The sequence below is a fragment of the Staurois parvus genome, unplaced genomic scaffold (assembly GCF_062004578.1).
Source record: "Staurois parvus isolate SC_StPar_1 unplaced genomic scaffold, SC_StPar_1.0 ptg000437l, whole genome shotgun sequence".
NCBI lineage: Eukaryota > Metazoa > Chordata > Amphibia > Anura > Ranidae > Staurois > Staurois parvus.
In genome coordinates this window covers 4,323,560-4,344,073 of record NW_028318233.1, presented here as the reverse complement: position 1 = coordinate 4,344,073, position 20,514 = coordinate 4,323,560, and the positions used below count along the sequence as shown (strand labels likewise).

General features: G+C 41.3%; 1 protein-coding gene across 1 annotated transcript in view; it reads right to left on the bottom strand.

The window, feature by feature from the left end:
* Positions 1-20,514, bottom strand: part of PLCE1 (phospholipase C epsilon 1) — a 596,448-nt gene that overhangs the window by 277,051 nt on the left and 298,883 nt on the right. The window lies entirely within an intron of this gene.

Genomic DNA, 20,514 nt, shown 5'->3' with positions numbered 1-20,514 from the left:
GGGGTGAAAATGTTTTATGTAAAGGTGGTTAATAAGATATTTCTAACACACATCAGGCATACTTAGAATTACACCCCAAAACACATTCTGCTATTTCTCCAAAGTATGGTGATAACAGTTGCATGAGCCTTTTTCACAGCCAGCCACATAGAGGGGCCCCAAATCCAAGAACCACCTACAGGCGTTCCAGGGACATAAATTATGCATCCAATTTTCTCACTACCTACATTACATTTTGGAGACCTGAAGCACAAGGACAATGAAAACACCAAAACATACAAATGACCACAATTTGGAAAGCACCCCAAAGTATTTTTTAAGAGGCATGGTGAGTCTTTTGAAGATGTCACTTTTTTGCCACAAGTTTCTGAAAAATGCAGAAAGAATTATTTTTTTTAATGCACAAAGTTGTCATTAAAGCGATTGTACAGAAAAAAAAAAATATAAATATCTCTATACTTACCTGCTTTGTACAATGGAGTTAACAAAATCGATGACTAAACATTTTTTAACTTAATGCAAGGAATGCATTAAGATAAAATATGTTTAGGCTTTAGAACCACTTTAACCACTTACTCTCCAGAGGATTTACCCCCCTTCCTGACCATGCCATTTTTTGCATTACAGGGCTGCATTACTTTAACTGGAAATTGCGCAGTCATGCAACGCTGCACCCAAATTAAATTTACGTCCTTTTTTTTCCATTAATTGAGCTTTCTTTCAGTATTTGATCGCCTGTGCGTTTTTTATTTTTTGCACTATAAAAAAAAAAAGACAAACAATTTTGAGGAAAAAAACAATATTTCTGACTTTTTGCTATTAAACATGTCCAGTAAATATTTTTTTACATTTTGCCATAAATGTAGGCCAAAATGTATTCTGCTACATGTGTGTAAATTAATTGGTTTACGTGAAAGTTATAGCGTTTACAAATGGTGGTATATATACTGGGATTTTTTTTTTACTATTAATGGCGGCAATCAACGACATATTGCAGGACTGTGGCGGGCATTCTGACACACGGGGGAACAGACTTGGTGTCATTCACATCATCTGTGACACCAATACAGTGATCAGTGCTAATAAAAAGCACTGACACTGTACTAATGGCACTGGGCAGGAAGGGGTTAACATCTGGGGTGATCAAAGGGTTAACTGTGTGCTGTTTTACAATGTGTGCTGTGTTTGTGCTTCACTGCGAGCAAACTGCTTTGCATGGCTGTGCTATGCACAGCCATGCAAAGCAGTGTGCAGGAGCTGACAAGGGAGAACTGTTTTGTTTACTAACAGTTCTCCTACCTGTCTGAGATCCTTGGCAATCAAAGGGCGCCACCGAGTAATCACCGGCCGAGACCCGGTGACTGACAGCCAAGAATGGCGGTGCGAGTAGGGCACCGCTGCTGCCCTGTAGCAGTATTTCTGCTATGGGGCAGTGCTAAAGCAGTTAAATTAACATATTTGTCACACACAGCGTTGGCATACTTAGAATTACAACCTATTTCTCCTGAGTAAGGCAATACCACACGTGTAAGACTTTATCATGGTTTAGACTGATTATATGCCGGATGTTGTATCTTGTGTATTACACAAATCAACTGACTGTGTTAAAGCCAATATACTGTAATGGTTCCTTCTGTATGAATGGTCGGGGAATATAGCTAAGTGTAGCATCACCTACACCAGTCCCAGTTCTTAGCCAAGCAAGTCTAGCCTACTGGTATGTGGCTGCCTCCAAGAATGCCATGTTCAGTGTCCAAAAAGTACAGAAGAATGAAGAAAGGAAGAACAAATGAGTTCTTGTGGTTCCAGGATTGCAGTTGTGCACAGAGGATGGCTGAGACTGATGTCTTGCAGGAACATAGTCAGCAGGATGTGCAGTTGAGTCAGTTCAGTTGGCAGGTAGACTTTGTCAGCGAACAGGCAAAAGATCAGACAAAGCAGCAGGCAGAAACAAACAGGCCAGGGTTAGTACAGACAGCAGGAAGAGGCAACGCTGCACTGATGTGGTGGTGATCAGAAACATTCTTGCTAGCTGTACTGGTCTGATGACAGTAGAACTTGTGTAACAGCAATCAAGAACATTTTCTGGCTTACACTGGTCTGATGACACTGGAAATTAATGTGGCAGTAATCAGGAACACTACTGCTGACTTGCGCTGGTCTGGTGAAACTGGGACTGGTGTGGCGACAATCAGGGACACTGTTGCATGCTTATGCTGATGTGGTGATACTGCGACTGGTTTGGCATGATAAAAAAAACTGTTGCTGGCATACACTGATGCTGCAGCATAGAGGTGAGCATAAATGTTTGGTCTTTTAAATACCCCAAACTTCTCCTTTAAAGCAGACATTGCAGTTGAATTGCAATAACATTTTAACAGAGTAGGGCCCCCTGTCCTCCATCACAAAGAACAAATTTACAGAAAAACAGACAAGGTACAAAAAAAAAAAAAAAAAACAATTCTCATCTTACCCCTGGCTTCTACCCAGGGTCCTAAGTAAATGTCAAATCAATCTTTCAGCAAGATCCTGGGGAAAGCTGAGCATTCTAGCTTTCTACAAAACCAAATCCTGCACCATGCAGAAGCGTCTTATTAAAAGATATGATATATTCAGCATTCTCTGGAAACTTACTGGAAGCAGGGTGAAATCACTGCGTGCTGTACAAAAACCAGTGGAAAGGTAAGTATATGTACTAACTTTTTTTCTCTAGTTTTTTTTGTTCTGTAAACCTTTTTTACAGAAAGATCCTATTTATGCTACCGTGTGATTATTGTAGTTTGTCCAACTGCTGTCACTTGCTGGTCAACTTGGTCTGTAATTGCAAGGGACATATGATATAATATAAATATAGACATTTAACATAAAATTATTATTTCTTAGCATTCATTGAGGAGGATTTCACAGGATTCAGAGACAGTTTCTTTATACTCCTGCCTACAGGAGTGTTTAGATACTAGCAAAGAAAAAAAAAAAAAAAGAAAAACTGGTGACCAGTTTTTCAAAGCCCCACCATTGCCTACACATTTCCGTTTTGTAAAAAACCAATACCAGGAGTAAGATCATAGGCAGAGGGGAATGGGACCTGTGTCCCTCCATGAATTCTAAGAAATCAAGCCCACGCAGCACAGATGTAGTAAAGTGTGCCTTGACAGGTAAGAGTGGAATGGGATCCTTAAAGTGGTTGTAAACATCAGATATGGAATATAAACAAAAGCATATCCCTCTATAGTGTGTACTTGTCTCAATTAAGATCACCAAGTCATTTCTGTCTGCTGCTTCATTACTCTGTTGTCTGCATGAATCACTTCTGAAATGTTTTCCTGACACCAAGAGAAAAAAGATGACATGAGAAGGATCTCCAGCACATTATGATTGACAGCCTTGGCTCTGTTTCTGTGCAGTGTGTGAAGAGGGGTGTGTCCCTTCTCTCCAGTCAACTCTCAGAGCTCTCCTCACTGTGCTCTACAGTGCGCAATTTCAGCTTTCTGCCCTGTTTTCTGAAAGCGCAGACAAGATGTATAAATTTTGGACTTTGAATGGATGTAGAGAAGAGAATACTACAGGTAAACCAGTACAACCTACACAGAAGGATTTGTTTATTCTCTGTGTATAACCCGAGGCCAGTCACTTCACTGGGTATATGTAAGGGTTTACAACCACTTTAAGATCATACATTTGGATTACAATCTGTCTCAGCCACAGGAGGAGTGAGAAGCTGCCTTTCTTTAAAGACGAACCAGCTTACAGAGCAAATAAGGGATTACAGAGAGGGTTAGTCTTTCTAATGGAAACAATAACTTCTAGGCGAATAATCACAGCATGAGCGACACCCAATGAAGGGAAATCTGATTTACTTGAGTCAGACAGGGGGGATGGGGGAAAAATGTATTTGTCTAGGTGTGAATCCAAAATCATCATCAGGAAAGGAGAAGGTTCTGGACATCATCACCACCGTGTAAGACCAGAAATGGTTCTTTACAGGAGAAAGCTGCCAACTCAGACACATGTCTTGTAGAGGAGATGGCGACATAGAATGCAACCTTAACAATAAATGAAAAGCATGCTCAAAACCTCCAACCATAACAATCATGTAACCCACTGAAATGGTGTTAGATGCAATATTTTAAAATGGACATTAGATGGCGATGGCCTGCCATTCAGGGTCATTCACATTTGGCAGAACAGCAATCTGGAACTTGTATGTTGAACAGCAGGACCTGAATGAGGAGCAGGGCACCCCGGGACTGCATTTCCCAGGGGAGGTAGCGTGCGAGTGGGGGCATATAAATATCAAACCTTGGGAGACTGGCCAGGAGAGTCAGGGGAGAAGCTGGGAGAGGAGGAAGTGTGTTGACAGCTGAAGTGCTGAACTAGGCCGCGGAGCCAGAGTTGGAGAAGGAGCGGAAAGAGCCTACTGATCGCCCATCTTCTGCCCATTGAGCCAATCTGTTAGCAGGAGACCAGATGGGATACCGATTTGGAACCAGAGAGTCTGTGTGGGGTCCAAATTTGCAGTAAAAGACGGATCGTTAAGATCTGCCGGACCACATTGATCGGGTGAGAGAGTCTCATTTATCCCCTACTAAGTGAGCACTGATAGTTTCGTCACCTCAGCTATCTACCCGCACATAGTTGTGAACATTACATATAGTTGCCCCAGGTTTGCGGCCTAATTCTCTAAGCCACCACTGTTGGGATGCATCTGCATTACAGTCTCATCATCCAAGCTGACTGCAGGACATACAGTTGCAGGCCAGAATATGGCAGTGCCAGGTGAAACAACAAGTTCCCTTTTCCAGCAAAGCGGAATTCCTAATACTGTTGCCTTTGACATCCAGAGAGAGTTGTCCTGGCCCATAGACACTTATACCAATTGTTTCCACTATTTCACGTCTGCATTTTACTTAACGCCTTAAAGATGACCCTGCACTAATTCACTACTAGCAAAAGAAAAAGTGTTAAATCGTTTTTTCCCCCCATTTTTTTTGTGTTACCATTTTGAGGAACTAATCATCTACACCAGGGGTATTGAATTAAAATTGAAGGAGGTCCGGTCACTAAAATCTTCTGGCTGAGGTCCGTAAATAAATGTTCCCATTAGTGTTCCCCCTTTATCAGGTTCCCCTCTAGAGTAATTTATTACATTGGGTGCTACCATCAGACTTCTCCCATAAATCAGTTGCCACCGTCAAAAGTACCCCCTATATCAGGTGTTCCCATCAGAGCGCACCCTTAAGTATTGTGCTCCCGTCAGAGTGCCCCCATACATCAGGCATTCCCATTAGAGTACCCCCTTACATCAAGCATTCCCATCAGAGTGCCCCCTTACATTAGGTTTCTGCATCAGAAGGCCCCCTTACATTTGGTGTCTCCCATCAGTCTGCCCCATTATATAGGGTTCCCCCATCACGGTGACACCTTACATAGGGTGTGCCCATCAGCGTTCCCCCTTACATTAGGTGTCACCATTAGAGTGCAACTTTACATCATGTATCCCCATCACATCAAGTGTTTTTTCTCTCAGAGTGCTCCTTTACATCAGGTATCCCCATCACATTGCCACCTTACATCAGGTTATTGCCGTCAGAGTGCCCCCTTACACTCAAAGTACCCCTTTCCATCATATTTCCCCATCAGAGTGCCCCTTTACATCATATTCCCCAACAGAGTGCCCCTTTCCATCACATGTGCCCATCAGAGTGCCCCTTTCCACAGTACGTGCCCATATGTGCCCCCTTAAAATAACATGTGCCCATTAGAGTGCCCCCTTAATGTAAAAGATGCTCAGAGTGCCCGTTAACATAAAATGTGCACATCAGAGTGTCCCTTAACATAAAATAAGCGACATGCTGATGGACACATTTTATGTTAAGGGGCACTCTGATGGGCACATTTATATTAAGGGGCACTCTGATGGGCAAATTTTATGTTAAAGGGGCACTTTGATGGGCACATTTTATGCTAAGGGGCACTCTGATGGGCACATTCTATGTTGTGCCCATCAGAGTTTCCCTTAACATTAAATGTGCCCATCAAAGTGCCCCTTAAAATAAAATAACCGGCATGCTGATGGGCACATTTTATGTTAAGGGGCACTCTGGTGGGCACAATTTATGTTCAGGGGCACTCTGATGGGCACAATTTATGGTAAGGGGCACTCTGATGGGCACATTCTATGTTGTGCCCAGCAGAGTTCCCCTTAACATTAAATGTGCCCATCAGCATTACTCTTTAACATTAAATGTGCCCATCATAGTGCCCCTTAATATAAATGTGACCATCAAGGTCCCCCAGAAAGAACACACTCTACCTTGAGGGCAGACAGGAGCAGGAGGCAGCATCTTGCCAGGATCCTTGCTAAAGGGGGCCGGGTGCGTGCTTGCAGAAAGGCAGGGTGTGGAAGCAGGGAGAGACAGTGGGCAAGGGGTAGAGGCATGCATGAAGTCATCAGGATGACCGCCCTGCTGAGCAGCGGATCTGTCATTCTAGACTGGCGGGCTGGCAATCCGGGCAGGAGTGCTGCTCGGGCTGTTCTCAGACCGCGGTCCGCCATTTAGTGACCGCTGATCTATACCTTAATTCAATTTCATACCAACTGGGCCTCAACAGTGCACAGAAGACTCTATAGTATTCTTAAAGGGACATTGATCAATTATAAATAAGAGCTCTATTCACTTCACATTTAATTCCTGTCTAGTTCGGAGGACCCACAGTGAGCTTACCTGTTTCATAGTTGTTCTTGCTCACTGGGGATTCAACAGTGTCCTCAGAATGAAGTCATTGGATTATTTCTAACAGTTACAGGTTATTCACTGCGAATGCTGTTACTTTTACTTAAAATTGACAACAGTGATTATCTTTGCTGAATATACCCATGTTATTCTATTCTTTGACCAAGTTACATTCAATGCCAATATAAACTTCATATATATGTGCAAAGTGGTTGGGACTAAAACATGTAGAACTGCGGCATTTCATTTTTCACACAAGATTCTACACTGGCCCCCTCATGGAGCCCTGAAATATTGTTTTGGGAATGGACTTTCATTTCACACAAGATTGTTTATGGAGCCCTGTATATCCCTTTGGGAGTGGGCTTTCATTTCTATTATATCATTGTTTGATTTATACTGAATATGCCTTTATTTTCCAACTATATTGGTGGTTTTATTTATTGATGCTGGTATTATTTGTATCACTTTATTGTTTGCTTTCATTGTAATGTTTATGGCCAGAGGTTTTGTTCACTCTGTTTATTATTTGTTTTTACCGTATCCTGAACATAGTGTGCAGCATTACCCTTAGCACCGAGTGCATAATTATTTGGTGGTTGATAGAACGCAACCTTGTAAGAACATAAAATGAGAATATCACTTTTAGATTCAAAGGATGATTTTTGAAGTACAGGGAGAACCAAATTTAAATCCCACGGAGCCACAGGTGCACACAAAGCGGCTACATGAGAGACATCCTGTACAAGTCTTTATTAAAGACTAGGAGGCTAGAGGTCTCTGGAACAATACTGCAACTACCCAAGCACTGATGCTTGATGGCAACAGGGCCAAATGTTAATCCAAGCCAGATTGCAAGAAGTTCAGCATTCATCCCATAGAGTATCACCTGTAATGAAAGTTTCTTTCCTTACACCAATTGAAGTATGCCTTCCATGTGCGATGGTACAAGTTGAAGTAAGTGAATTTGCTATCTTTTATTATGATAGGAATCCCTGATTTGAGGAGTTCCTGCCCCTCAAGAACTATGCTTTAACAGCCAAGCAGTTAAAGCCAACGATCATGAAGCAAAATATGAAACTGGTACTTGGGACAAAAGATCCTGATGATCTGAGGGAACCCATAGAGCAGGGGTCCTAAAACTATGGCCCGCGGGCTGGATACGGCCTGCCAAAGATATTTATCTGGCCCACCGGCCCAGCCAGGGAAAAAAAAAAAAAAAACAGTGCAGCCTGCAACCCCCAGATTTCACCTGCTGCAGCCAGAGGAGCAACAGGGCAGGAAAGGAGGAGAGCGCACCAGGTACAGTGCATTGCGGTGTCCAGTCAGTTACAGAGTACAGTGTATTTTGGTGTTCAGTGTATTACAGTGTACAGTGCATTGCGGTGTCCAGTCAGTTACAGAGTACAGTGCATTGCGATGTGCAGTGCATTACAGTGTACAGTGCACTGTGGTGTCCAGTGCATTAGAGTACAGTACATTGTGATGTCCAGTGTGTTACAGTGTACAGTGCATTTTGTTGTCCAGTGCGATACAGTGTACAGTGCATTGCAGTGTACAATGCATTGCGGTGTCCAGTGCGTTACAGAGTACAGTGCATTTCAGTGTCCAGTGCATTACAGTGTACAGTGCATTGCGGTGCCAAGTGCGTTACAGTGTACAGTGCATTGAGGTGTCCAGTGCGTTACAGTGTGTTTTGTTGTCCAGTGCATTACAGTGTACAGAGCATGGCAGTGCCAAGTGTGTTACAGAGTACAGTGCATTGCGGTGTCCAGTGCATTACAGAGTACAGTGCATTACAGTGTACAGTGCATTTTAAATATTGTATTTTTTTCCTGTTGATTGCACTACAAATAAGATATCTGCAGCATGCATAGGAATTCGTGGAGCGTAGGGACACAGCAGCGCTGTTTTTCAAAACAAACAAAATTCAACAGAAGGTATACACAAAAATTGTGACAAGAATGAAAGTGCTCTTGTGGTGAGCTTTTCCCCCTAGGAGGATCCTTTGCTGGTTTTGCATAGCCCTGACCCTGGAGAAGTCCGGTATCTATTTATGGCTTCCTGAGACCCCCCCATAAGGATCAGCATTAACGCTATTTACAAGTAGTGTTCTGGTGAGTGCACATCCATATAAGGTGGTGGATTCCCATTGGATTATGAGCACTCTCTAGCATCCCAGCTGATATTGCTGCATTTTGTAGTTCCACGATCACCGGGCTTTGCTGTGACCACAGACTATTTATTATCACTATTATTGCTGATAAGCACACACGTACTTTTTGGCACTTCTGTGACCTGTAGTGCCACGGACTATTTATATTCACTGTTTAAGTTCAGATTTTCAGAACTTTTATGAGTCTATCATTTTATATGATCTGAGATGTTTATTAGATATATGTCACTTGAATATTGTATGGTACACTTTTATTCACGTAAGCACTTTATGATTCCATTTGTTTTAGCACTGCACTTACATTGAAATTGACTACTGTCAGTTTGTTACCTTGCCTTTTTGCGCTAGCAGCTACCTTATTATCTACGCCTTATATCTTGTGTTATATTTGTGCATAGGAATTTGTTCATATTTTTTTCAAACTATAGTCCGGCCCCCAACCGTGTGAAGGTCCGTGAACTGGCCCCGATTTAAAATGTTTGAGAACCCCTGCCATAGAGCATCTGCTAGGAGTCTGGTCAGGTTGGAGTACCACATCTGCCTGAGCCATTCCTGAGCTATGATTACCATCAGAATGCCCTTTACTTCAATCCTGTGAAGCAGACAAGGAAGGAAATTAAGGGTGTAGATCAGCTTTTGTTGATCCCATGAAACCACTAGGGCATCCACTGTTTCTTCCAGAGGAGCTCTACATCTATAGACAAACTTGTCCACTTTATTGTGGAAACTCAGGCCAGAATGTCCACATCTAGTGTCTCCCATCTGTGACATAGGTCCTAACCAGGGGCGGACTGATAACTTATGGGGCCCCCGGGCAATGGGGGATCCTATTGATTGGCCCCTGTGTCCTTGCCCAAACTAAAAAAAAGCCTATGAAAAAGGTACCAGGGACATCTCATGGGGCCCCCTACTGACCATGGGCCTTCGGGCACTGCCCGAGTTTCCAAATGGTCAGTCTGCCCCTGTTCCTAACATACCCTCGGATGTAGGGCCCCTTATCCTGTATGCAAATGCTGACGGCTTAGGATGTCTGCCTGCCTGTCCATCCCTGAGATGTAAACAGCAGACAAGGTTGGACTGTGATGTGAAGTTCTGCTCAAAACAGAATCCTTTCCAATTTTTGGTTCCGCCCCCCCCCCCCTTATGGTTGGAGTATTGCACTGCTATGCAGTTGTCTGACTGGATCCTGATTGAAATTGCTCTTCAGTCTGGATGTCCAGCACTGTTAGAACAATCAAACCATTTGGACTCCCAGAATGTTGGTCTAGAGATGGAATTATTCAGGAGCCAAGTTCCCTACACCAACCATTTGTCTAGGACTGCTCTCCAGTCCAACAGATTAGTATCTGTCACAGAGATCTTCCAAGAGATTGAGAGTAAGGATTTCCCTCGCTCCAGAGCTTGTTCCTGAGATACCAGACCACAGACACCCTGGTCCTTCTTGTTAAGTGAATCTGTTTATCCAGAGATAGAGAGAATGTTAATTGTATGATTCTGGGGTGGGACTGGTCAAACAGGACAGCTCTGAAGGAGGCTACCATCAACCCCCACACTGTCATTCAGAAACAAAGAGTTCGGTAACTTCTGGACTGAACAGATCTGGGAGTGGAGAGTTTAAAGTTTCTCTGAAAGAAGAAAACCTCTGGCTTAAGCTGTGTCTAGGATAAGACACAGATACTCCAAGATGTGAGCTGTCTCTAATGCTGACATTTGACGGTACAGGATCCAATTTAATCTATTCATGGTCTGAACCTATGCCAACTACTCCAACAGAAGATCATCCAGATATCCCACAAAGAGGATGCCTTCAGAGTGTAGCAAGGCAAGCATAGGAAACCAGCTCCTCATTAAGCCTGTAGCGTATAGAAGACAGGACGAAAAGCAGGGCAATGAACTGGAGGTGCTGGGGGCCCACAGCAAAGCTAAGAGAGTGCTGATGTAATGGAGAAATGAATCAGATGCCTCCTTTTGGTTTGGGGATTATGAAAAAGTTGGAGCAGATACCCTGCCATAGGAATTTCAGATCTGATAATCTGTGTGGTGACACAGACAGGTTAGTAAAACATGAAGCAGGGAAGGGGAAGAGAGCAGAGCTCAACCTTAACCGAGGCTTTTGAGATGCTGTCTAAACAGATGACTGCAAAGGCTAAAAAGACATAACCCACTTTTCAAAATCTCTTCATGCTGAAAATAATTTGTCAGTAGGTTTGGGGATTTGGAAGCCCAAAGCTAGGCTGCTACTTCTCTTGGGTCTCGCTTCTGAAGTTTAAGCCTAGTGTAAGGAACTCTTCTTAGCCCCTGGAAACTGTGAGTCTCTTATGCCTGAGCCTGCTGAGGTTTCTTCTGCTGGGGCAGATGAGAACTCTCACTCCATGCTGACATCCTTGATGAGGGTGCCCAAGACAACTTTAAATAGACGTTGTCCCTTGAAGGACATGTACATCAGCTACTTTTTATATGCCTGCTCCACAGCCCAATATTTTAGCCAAAGGGTTCTTTACATGTTCATTTACAGTAGTCTCATACAAGAAATAAGACAGGTGACATCCACTAACCCATCCATGCAAGAACTGTGAGCATTCAGCATGAACCGTAAACACTCCACCAACAGGGGATCAGTTTTGAGGGAACCAAGATCCCTATTCACAGCTCAAGTACATTACCCTAAAGTTTGACTCACATCATGGCCAATGCAGGGCCTGCCAGAGAAAACAAGGATTTGGAAAGGATCCCCAAGCATTTGTTGATGGGATACTTAAAAACAGGTACATCCTTCACCGGATTCTATCAGTGTTAATAAAAACCCTAAAATGGGTTTAAGATTTTCAAATGTTTGGGAGATGTGAACTTATCACAACTATGCCGGTCCCCAAAATTGTTGTAAACAGGCGCACCAAAAAGGTCTTTGTAGTCTTAAAGTGGTTGTAAAGGCTTAATGTTTTTTTTTATCTTCATGCACTCTATGCATGAAGGTAAAAACCCTTCTCTGTGCAGCTCCCCCCTCAGCCCCCCTAATACTCACCTAAGCCCTCCCGCTCCCACTGCAGTCAATCACAGCCAGTAAGCCAATGAGAAGAGGGGGGGGGAAGGGCCAATGAATGAATAAGGGGTGATATCCACCCAGGATTGAAATGAAGAGGGAGCCATGCCTGACAAAGCTAAGGAAAACTATTAAAAGTGCAGGGGTGCAGAGATGTCTGTGTCAGGCCCTCGAATGGATGCACTGTAAGTGGCAACAAAGCAGTTAGTGGATTGTGAGCTGGAGGGACCAATTACAGGACTGCAACCCATGTGTCTGGGATCTTGAATGTTGTGCTCCAAGGCAGAAACAATGTAGCTCAGAGTACAAGGCTAGACCTTGAATTCTAACAAACCAGCTTCTGGTAGTAAGAAAAGTTTAGAAGGCAGTACGTGAACAGGTTACTGTAGGCAGACAGTAATGACCAAGGAAGAACACCATGTCACTTGCAATATGAAACAGTGGCTGTAAATGTGTTTCCTCATCGTGAATGGCAGGAACAAGAACACAAAATGTGCGTTTAACACTCCCCCTAACTGTCAGAGCTCAGGCCTTCAGCATTAACCCTGTCCACAGTAAACTTGCAGTAATAATGGCATTCAACGGTTCTATTAATGAGGTAACTTGCAATGCTTTGCCCACCCAACCTACCCACAAAATAAGTCTTCAGAGACTGTGTCACACTAGAAGAAGTACCGTGTATTTGGATTAGGAAAGCGCTGCGCAGCTAACCAACACAGTAAACTCAAGTATGGAAAATGCCACAATGCGGAGCCCAGTGCTCTAAAGTCACACTCCAGGCTAACCCACCAATCATCCAATCCAGCAGGGTCAGGGTAAGACTTTCCAAGCTTTTACCGAGGAAACACCAATCCAGACAGCTGTAAATAGAGAAGAAGCTCAAGCAGTGTGCATCAGAATTCCCATACGGCAATTATAAAGAAAAATCAGTACAAGGTCTTAATTTCATAAATACTAAAATTAAGTAGTGCTGCCAATCAATATGTGCACACAAAAAAAATTAATAAATAAATGAAGAATTATCATTCAATTCATTATTATTATTATACAGGATTTATATAGCACCAACAAGCGCTCAGCGCTTTACAATATAACGGGAGACAATACAGCAACAATGCAGTTCAATACAAGAGGGATAGGAGGGCCCTGCTCCTTGGAGCTTACAATCTACAATTCATAAGGAATAATAAAATAATAATAAACAGTGAAACTAATTAAACATGAATAAATAAGTGCATAGCTAAAATAAATAATATTGAATGATGTAAATAAGTGAAAAACCACCAATAAACAAATGTGTATAAATACGCATAAAAAAACAAATTTGTCAACAAAGTTCATCAATAAAAGCTCATCAAATAAGAGTCCACCAATGAAAGCCTCCCTCCTGTAACTTAAAGAATCTCCCATAGTGCAATAACATAAAACATCTTTACTAAAAAAAACAGCTACTCACATATAAGCAATCTATAAGGTGTTAAAAAACAATCTTTAGTCACCCCAGTGGGCATTATGACATCCCCACAGTAGTTCTGGCCTAAGCATTTCATCTGAAAGGAACCCCTTGAAGATGTCCTTTTGGTGACACCATCACGCCCACTGGGGTGACTGATGGATGTTTTGTAACACGCTATAGATTGCTCTTTAGCTGTGCTTAGATACCTGGTTTTTAACCACTTGCCGACCAGCCACAGTACTTGTACTGCGGACAGGCGGCATCTACAGGCAGAGTGACGACCTAACACAGGGGGGTAATCAGGACCTGGTGATCACTTATCACTACTTGCTGACCGCCCACCCGCAATGTGTGGGCAAAGTGGCGGCTCTGAGCAAAGCAACGGACTCTTACATTGCTTTCTATTTCTGGGTGTGAGCACGCATGCATGTACCTCCCGCTTGTACATCACATTGTTAGTAAAGGGCACTCTATTTTTACACACACACACACACCCTTTGATCGCCCCTTTTAACCCTTTGATCTCCCAGCCAGTGCCATTAGAACAGTGTCAGTATATAGCAGTTTTCCCTGAGCACTGTATTACTGCCACTAGCGATATCAGATGGTGTCAGGGTCAATTAATGCCCCTCCCAGCCAAGGTCAGCTAGCGTTAGATTGCTCGCACACTACCACACTCACGCTATAGGTCGCTGATCACCGCCATTACTAGTATAGTGTTTGTATGGATCAATATATTGAACACGAACAGAACTATACTAGTGCCTCCTTAGTTATAGTGTCCCCACAAACGCAGTGTTAGGATCAACCCCGTTAGCTGCCAGCACTAGCTTTTAGCCCCTCCACTGTTTTCACAGAAGATTTGTATCAATTGATCGTGGGCCAAAGCAATTTATACGCACAATACATTGCCGTCCACCCAAATTCAGATCCTGCCAGACAATTTGTATGGAAACCTATCACGGTGTCCGAATTTACAACTTTTTTGGACCCAACCCTAAACATGGGCTTCACAAAAAAGAATGAATTGCGGTCATATTGGTCCACAGATCCGAGTCATCATATGCCCGTGTTTTCTGCTGTTACATATATGCCCAACAAGGACCAGCAACGTACTGGTATGTCACTAGACTTTGAGTGGTTATACCAGGATGATGCCTGCAGCTACAGATATCATCCTGGCATAAAATTTTCAGCTGGCGGTCAGCTTTAATGTAAAAGCAATCTTAGCGGCTTATTAGCCGCTGGATCGCTCTAAAAAAACAGCTGGAAGGGATGTTCTTCCCCCCCACCCCACGTTTTTTTCAGACTCTCCTGTTCCACTGGGGAACCCTAGAATGCAGCCGGTGCTTTCGCCGGCTGACCATAGAGCTAGTCGAAGACTGGAATGGCTCCAATCATCTCTGTGGTTTAAGAAACCAAAGCAACAAGAATTTCATCACATCACAGGTTTTGCTGGATATAAACAGCGCATTTTTAATCTTGGTCTTAAATGGGCAGAGGAGAGATCTATAGTCTAATAGACCCCAGATTTCAGAAAATATATTTACATTATTTACATTCCCTGGGATATTAATAAAAGTGATTATAAAAATGAGAAAGACAGCACAAAAATAAAAGAGCTAAATAATAATAAAAAATAATAATTTCCCCCCTGTGTAAATCTAAAGTGGTAATCCTTAAAGGCTTTTAAAGCATCGCCTATGGACATTAAAAATTTACGTAGTTTGTCGCAGTTGCACTGGCGTGCGCAGTTTTGAAGCGTGTCATGGTTGGTATCTATTTACTTAGCGTATCATCAAACAATTGGGCAATATATTGTATTTTGTGCAATAAAATTCAAAAACTTTTTTTTAAATCTGCATTTCAAAAAATTTGCTGCACAAATACAATGTGACACAAAAAATTGTAACACCCAACGTTTTATTCTCTAGTGCCTCTGCCTTAAAAATATCTAATTTGGGGGGTTCAAAGTAATTTTCTAGCAAAAAAATGTTTTTTCATGTTAACAAAAAAAGTGTCAGAAAAGGCTTGTTCTTCAAGTTGTTAGAAAAGTGGGTGATATGTGGCATAAAAAGCTTCTAAGTTTGCCCTCAAATGCCAGGGCAGTAGAAGCACCCCCCCTCCCAAAAAAGACCCCCTTTTGAAAAGTAAACACTCCAAGATATTTGCAAGGGGCATGGTATTTTGCAGATCTCATTTGTTGCCACGTTTTTGGAAAATGAAGAAAAGAAACAAAAATGTAGTTTTCTTTTCTTTTTTTTTTCCAAAACCCTGTGACAAAAAATGATATCTTAAAAATACTCACCATGCCTCATTCCTTGACCAAATTCCTTGGTGTGTCTACTTTCCAAAAAGGGAGGTGTTTGTACTATTCCTGGCATATCAGGGCCTCCAAAACTGTGATAGGTAGTGAGGAAATGACAAGAGGAAATATGCCCTTTGAAAGACTGAAGGTGGTTATTGGATTTTGGGGGCCTGTATGTAGCTGCGTTGCCAAAAAGTCTCTCACATGTGGTATCCCCATACTCGGGAGAAGTAGTAGAATGTGTTTTGGAGTGTTACTTCACATATATTCATGGCATATGTGAGCAATATATCATTTAAGTAACAACTTTGCGTAAAAAAAAAAAAAATTACTTTCCAAAAAGGGGTCATTTGAGGGGGGGGGGGGGGGGTTGTACTGATCTAGCATTTTAGCACCTCAAGAAATGTGATAGGCAGTCAGAAAATAAAAGCTGTGTAAATTTCAATATATATATATCATAGTTTGTAGATACTATACCTTTCACACAAACTAAATAATATACACGTATGGGGATTTTTATTTGTTTGTTGGATATTTTATATAACAGAAAGTAGTAAATATTGGCCTTTTTTTCCCAAATTTTCAGTCTTTTTTCATTTATATCACAAAAAATAAAAGTGGATGGCAGGCTGTCTTGAGAGGTTGGGAGACTGAGTGTCTATCATCCATCCATCCATCCTGGTCCTTTCCAACAACTGCTGTTAGACCTCCTAGTGTAATGAGGTCTGTCTGGTAAGCATCAGCGTGTATTCTTTGGTGGTTGGTGCACAGTGGTGTTATTATGAAGAGTCTGTTGCATGATCTTCAGCTATCATTTTTCTTTCATCGTGAAATATTTTAACTTATGAGAGAGAAACTTTTAATGGTGGGCTATTTATTTAATTATTGGTGGTTTTTCCATTATTTACATAATTTGATTTTACTTATTTTAAACATGCACTTACTTATTCATGTTAATTAGTTTTACTGATTATTATTCTTGTATTATTCCTTATGAATTGAGTGATATTTATTCATTTATTTATTAATGTTTTCTGCACATACTGATTGACAGCGCTATACAATTTTAGTATTTAATTTGTTGACTATTCTATTTATTTTACTTTTTACAGAAATAATGTTGAATAGCGCCACACCCTGTTCTAAATTATTATGCAAATGATATTTTTCTCATTTACCTAAATAATTGATGTAAATAACAGTCAGCATAATTCTCGTTATCAACTATTAAGAGTACAATTCAAATTTTATTGAACAAACCTCCTAAGGATAACGTATTTTTTTTAAACATAAAAAACGTACAATGCTCCCAATTATTACGCACAGTAAGTTTCAAAACACTTTATAGGTTGTAAAGAACTGAAAATTGTCATTTGTTGTGTTTGCAGCATATTTACTGAAATCAAAAGCTATTTCAATCAAACTTTTAACAACATTTGAACTTTTTAAACATTTTAACAGGTCACGTTACATTTTAACATAGGACCCCTTATTTGATAGCAGCTTCAGAAGTCTTGCATCCATTGAACTTGTGAGTTTTTGGACAGTTTCTGCTTGAATTTGATTGCAATATGTCAGAATAGCCTTCCAGAGCTGCTGTTTGGATGTAAACTGCCTCCCACCCTCATAGATCTTTTGCTTGAGGATGCTCCAAAGGTTCTCAATAGGATTGAGGTCAGGGGAGGATGGAGGCCACACCATGACTTTCTCTCCTTTTATCCCCATAGCAGCCATTGATGCAGAGGTATTCTTTGCAGCATGAGATGGTGCATTGTCATGCATGAAGATGATTTTTATTACGGAAAGCATAGTTCTTCCTTCTGTACCAGGGAAGAAAGTGGTCAGTCATAAACTCCACATATTTTGCAGAGGTCATCTTTACACCTTCGGGGACCCTAAAGGGCCGACCAGCTCTGTTTCCATGATTCCGGCCCAAAACATGACTCCACCACCGCCTTGCTGACGTCGCAGCCTTGTTGGAACAGGGTGGCCATCCACCAACCATCCACTACTCCATCCATCTGGACCATCCAGGGTTGCACGGCACTCATCAGTGAACAGGACTGTTTGAAAATTAGTTTTCATGTATTTTTCTGCCCAATGCAGCCGTTTCTGCCTGTGAGCATTGGTTAGTGGTGGCCGAATAGAAGGTTTATGCACAGTTGCAAGACTCTGGAGGACTCTACACCATAATGTCCGTGAGACTCCAGAGGCACCAGGAGCTTCAAATATCTGTTTGCTGCTATGTAACGGTATTTTAGCATCTGCTCTCTGGATCCGATGCATGGATCTGGCAGAAATCTTCCTCAATGTGCCTTTATCTGCACGAACCCGTCTGTGCTCTGAATCAGCCACAAATCTCTAAATAGTGCGATGAGCACGCTTAAGTTTTCGTGAAATACCTAATGTTTACATACCTCGTCCAAGGCATTGAACTATTTCACCCTTTTCGGCAGCAGAGAGAACCTTTTTCTTCCCCATATTGCTTGCAAATGGTGCTCTGCTTAATAATGTGGAACACCCTCCTTTAGTAGTTTTTCCTTAAATTGGGCTCACCTGCCAATCTAATTATCACAGGTGTCCAAGAATGTTTTCAGTGATCAAAAGAGCCCTGAGACACAATGCAATCTATGAGTTAAACTGAAAAACAAAATATTTAATCTTTGTGACACTTAAATAGAATTTGCATAATAATTTGGAACAGGGTGTAAATTTGCAAGCTCTTGAGCCTGCGTACAGCAGGCAAAATAAGTATTGAACACGTCACCATTTTTCTCAGTAAATATATTTCTAAAGGTGCTATTGACATGAAATTCAGTAACAACCCATGCAATCCCTACATACAAAAAAACAATACAAATATGTTGAGAAATTATGTTATGTGTAATAAAATGAAATGACACAGAGAAAATGTTTTGAACACGCTAACTGAAATATAATTAATACTTCGTACAAAATCCTTTGATGGTAATGACAGCTTCAAGACTCCTCCTGTGTGTAGAAACTAGTCACATGCATTGTTCAGGTGTGATTTTGGCTCATTGTTCCACGCAATCTTCAAATTCTTAAGGTTCTGCAGGCCTCTTCTGTGAACTCTGATCTTTAGTTATTTCCACATATTTTCTATTGGATTCAAATCAGATGATTGGTGGGCCATTCAAGCAACTTTATTTTTTTTTCTTTGAAACTAGCTTTGTGTTTCGTATCAATGTCTTGCTGAAATGTCCACCCTCGTTTCCTCTTCATCATCCTGGTAGATGGCAGATTTTTATCAAGAATTCTTCCATTTCTCCATGAATCCTTCCTTCAATGAAATTAAGTTTGCCAATACCGTATGCTGAAAAACAGCTCCACACCTCCAAAATTCACTGTTGCTATACACCATGAATTTTGGAGTGATGTGCAATGCCATTTGACCTCCAAGCATGGTGTGTATTATGGCATCCAAAGAGTTCCATTTTGGTCTCATTTGATGAGACTATATTCTCCCCGTATTTCACAGGCTTATTTAAATGTTGTGCAGCAAACTTTAAACGAGCTTCAACATGCTTTTTCTTCAGCAATGGAGTCTTGCGTGGTTAGCGTGCATACAGGCCATGACGACTGAGTGCATTACTTATTGCTTTCTTTGAAACAATTGTACCTGCTAATTCCAGGTCTTTCTGAAGCTCTCCACAAGTGGTCCTTGGCTCTTGGACAACTTTTCTGATAATATTTTTCACTTCTCTGTCAAAAATCTTGCAAGGAGCACCTGGTCATGGTTGGTTTATGGTGAAATGTTGTTCTTTCCACTTCCAGGTTAAGGGCCAAACAGTGCTCACTGGAACATTCAAACGTTTAGAAATCCTTCTGTAACCAATGCCATCAGTATGTGTTGCAACAATAAGGTTGCAAAGGTCTTGAGAGACCTCTTTGCTTTTACCCATCATGAGATGTTTCCTGTGTGACACCTTAGTAATGAACCAGCTGATATTAATTGGTACTGATAAGGGGCAGGATTGCTTTCTAATTACTGATAGATTTCATCAGGTGTCTTGGCTTTCCATGCCTTTTTTGCACCTCCCTTTCTTCAAGTGTTTAATACTTTTTCCCAGTGTTATTCCATTTTACTACACATAACTTAATTTCTGAACTTATTCGTTTTGGTTTCTTTGTATGTATGGATTGCATGGGTTGTTACGTGACATGGTGGAAATGTCATGTCAATAGCACCTTTAGAAATATATTTACCTAGAAAAATGGTGACGTGTTCAATACTGTTTACCTGTATTCAATACATATTTCATCTGTATATTTATTACTGTACAGTAGATCCCTGGCTAAGCTCTTGCACCAAGCTGAAACAGGCCAATATCTGTGATTAGACATTTCAATCAATATTGCTATCATTAGTGTCTCATACCTTTCTCCATTTTTTTCTGAATGTAAGGAAACTGCTGACATACCAAAATAAAATTATTCTATCTAAAAAAAAAAAAAACACACAACACAATTTTAAATAATAATAAAGGAACCAAGATTTCTGGTGTCGAATTTAGTTCTCAAAAGATCTAGGTTTCTAAGTTATTTTCAGCTTTTGAACAGTTAAACAATTATTGTCAAGATGAAAGACCACGTTAACTATCCACACCTCTGATTCTGTATCTGAATTCTGTCATCCTAAAATTCACTTCGGCTCCCTCCATCTAAATACAGTTTAGATTTTTTTTTTGTGAAAATAGCCAGAAAATCATCAAGCACTCACAAGCTGTGGCCAACAAAAGCATGACTCTATGTTTAAGAATTCTCTTGCAAGTATAT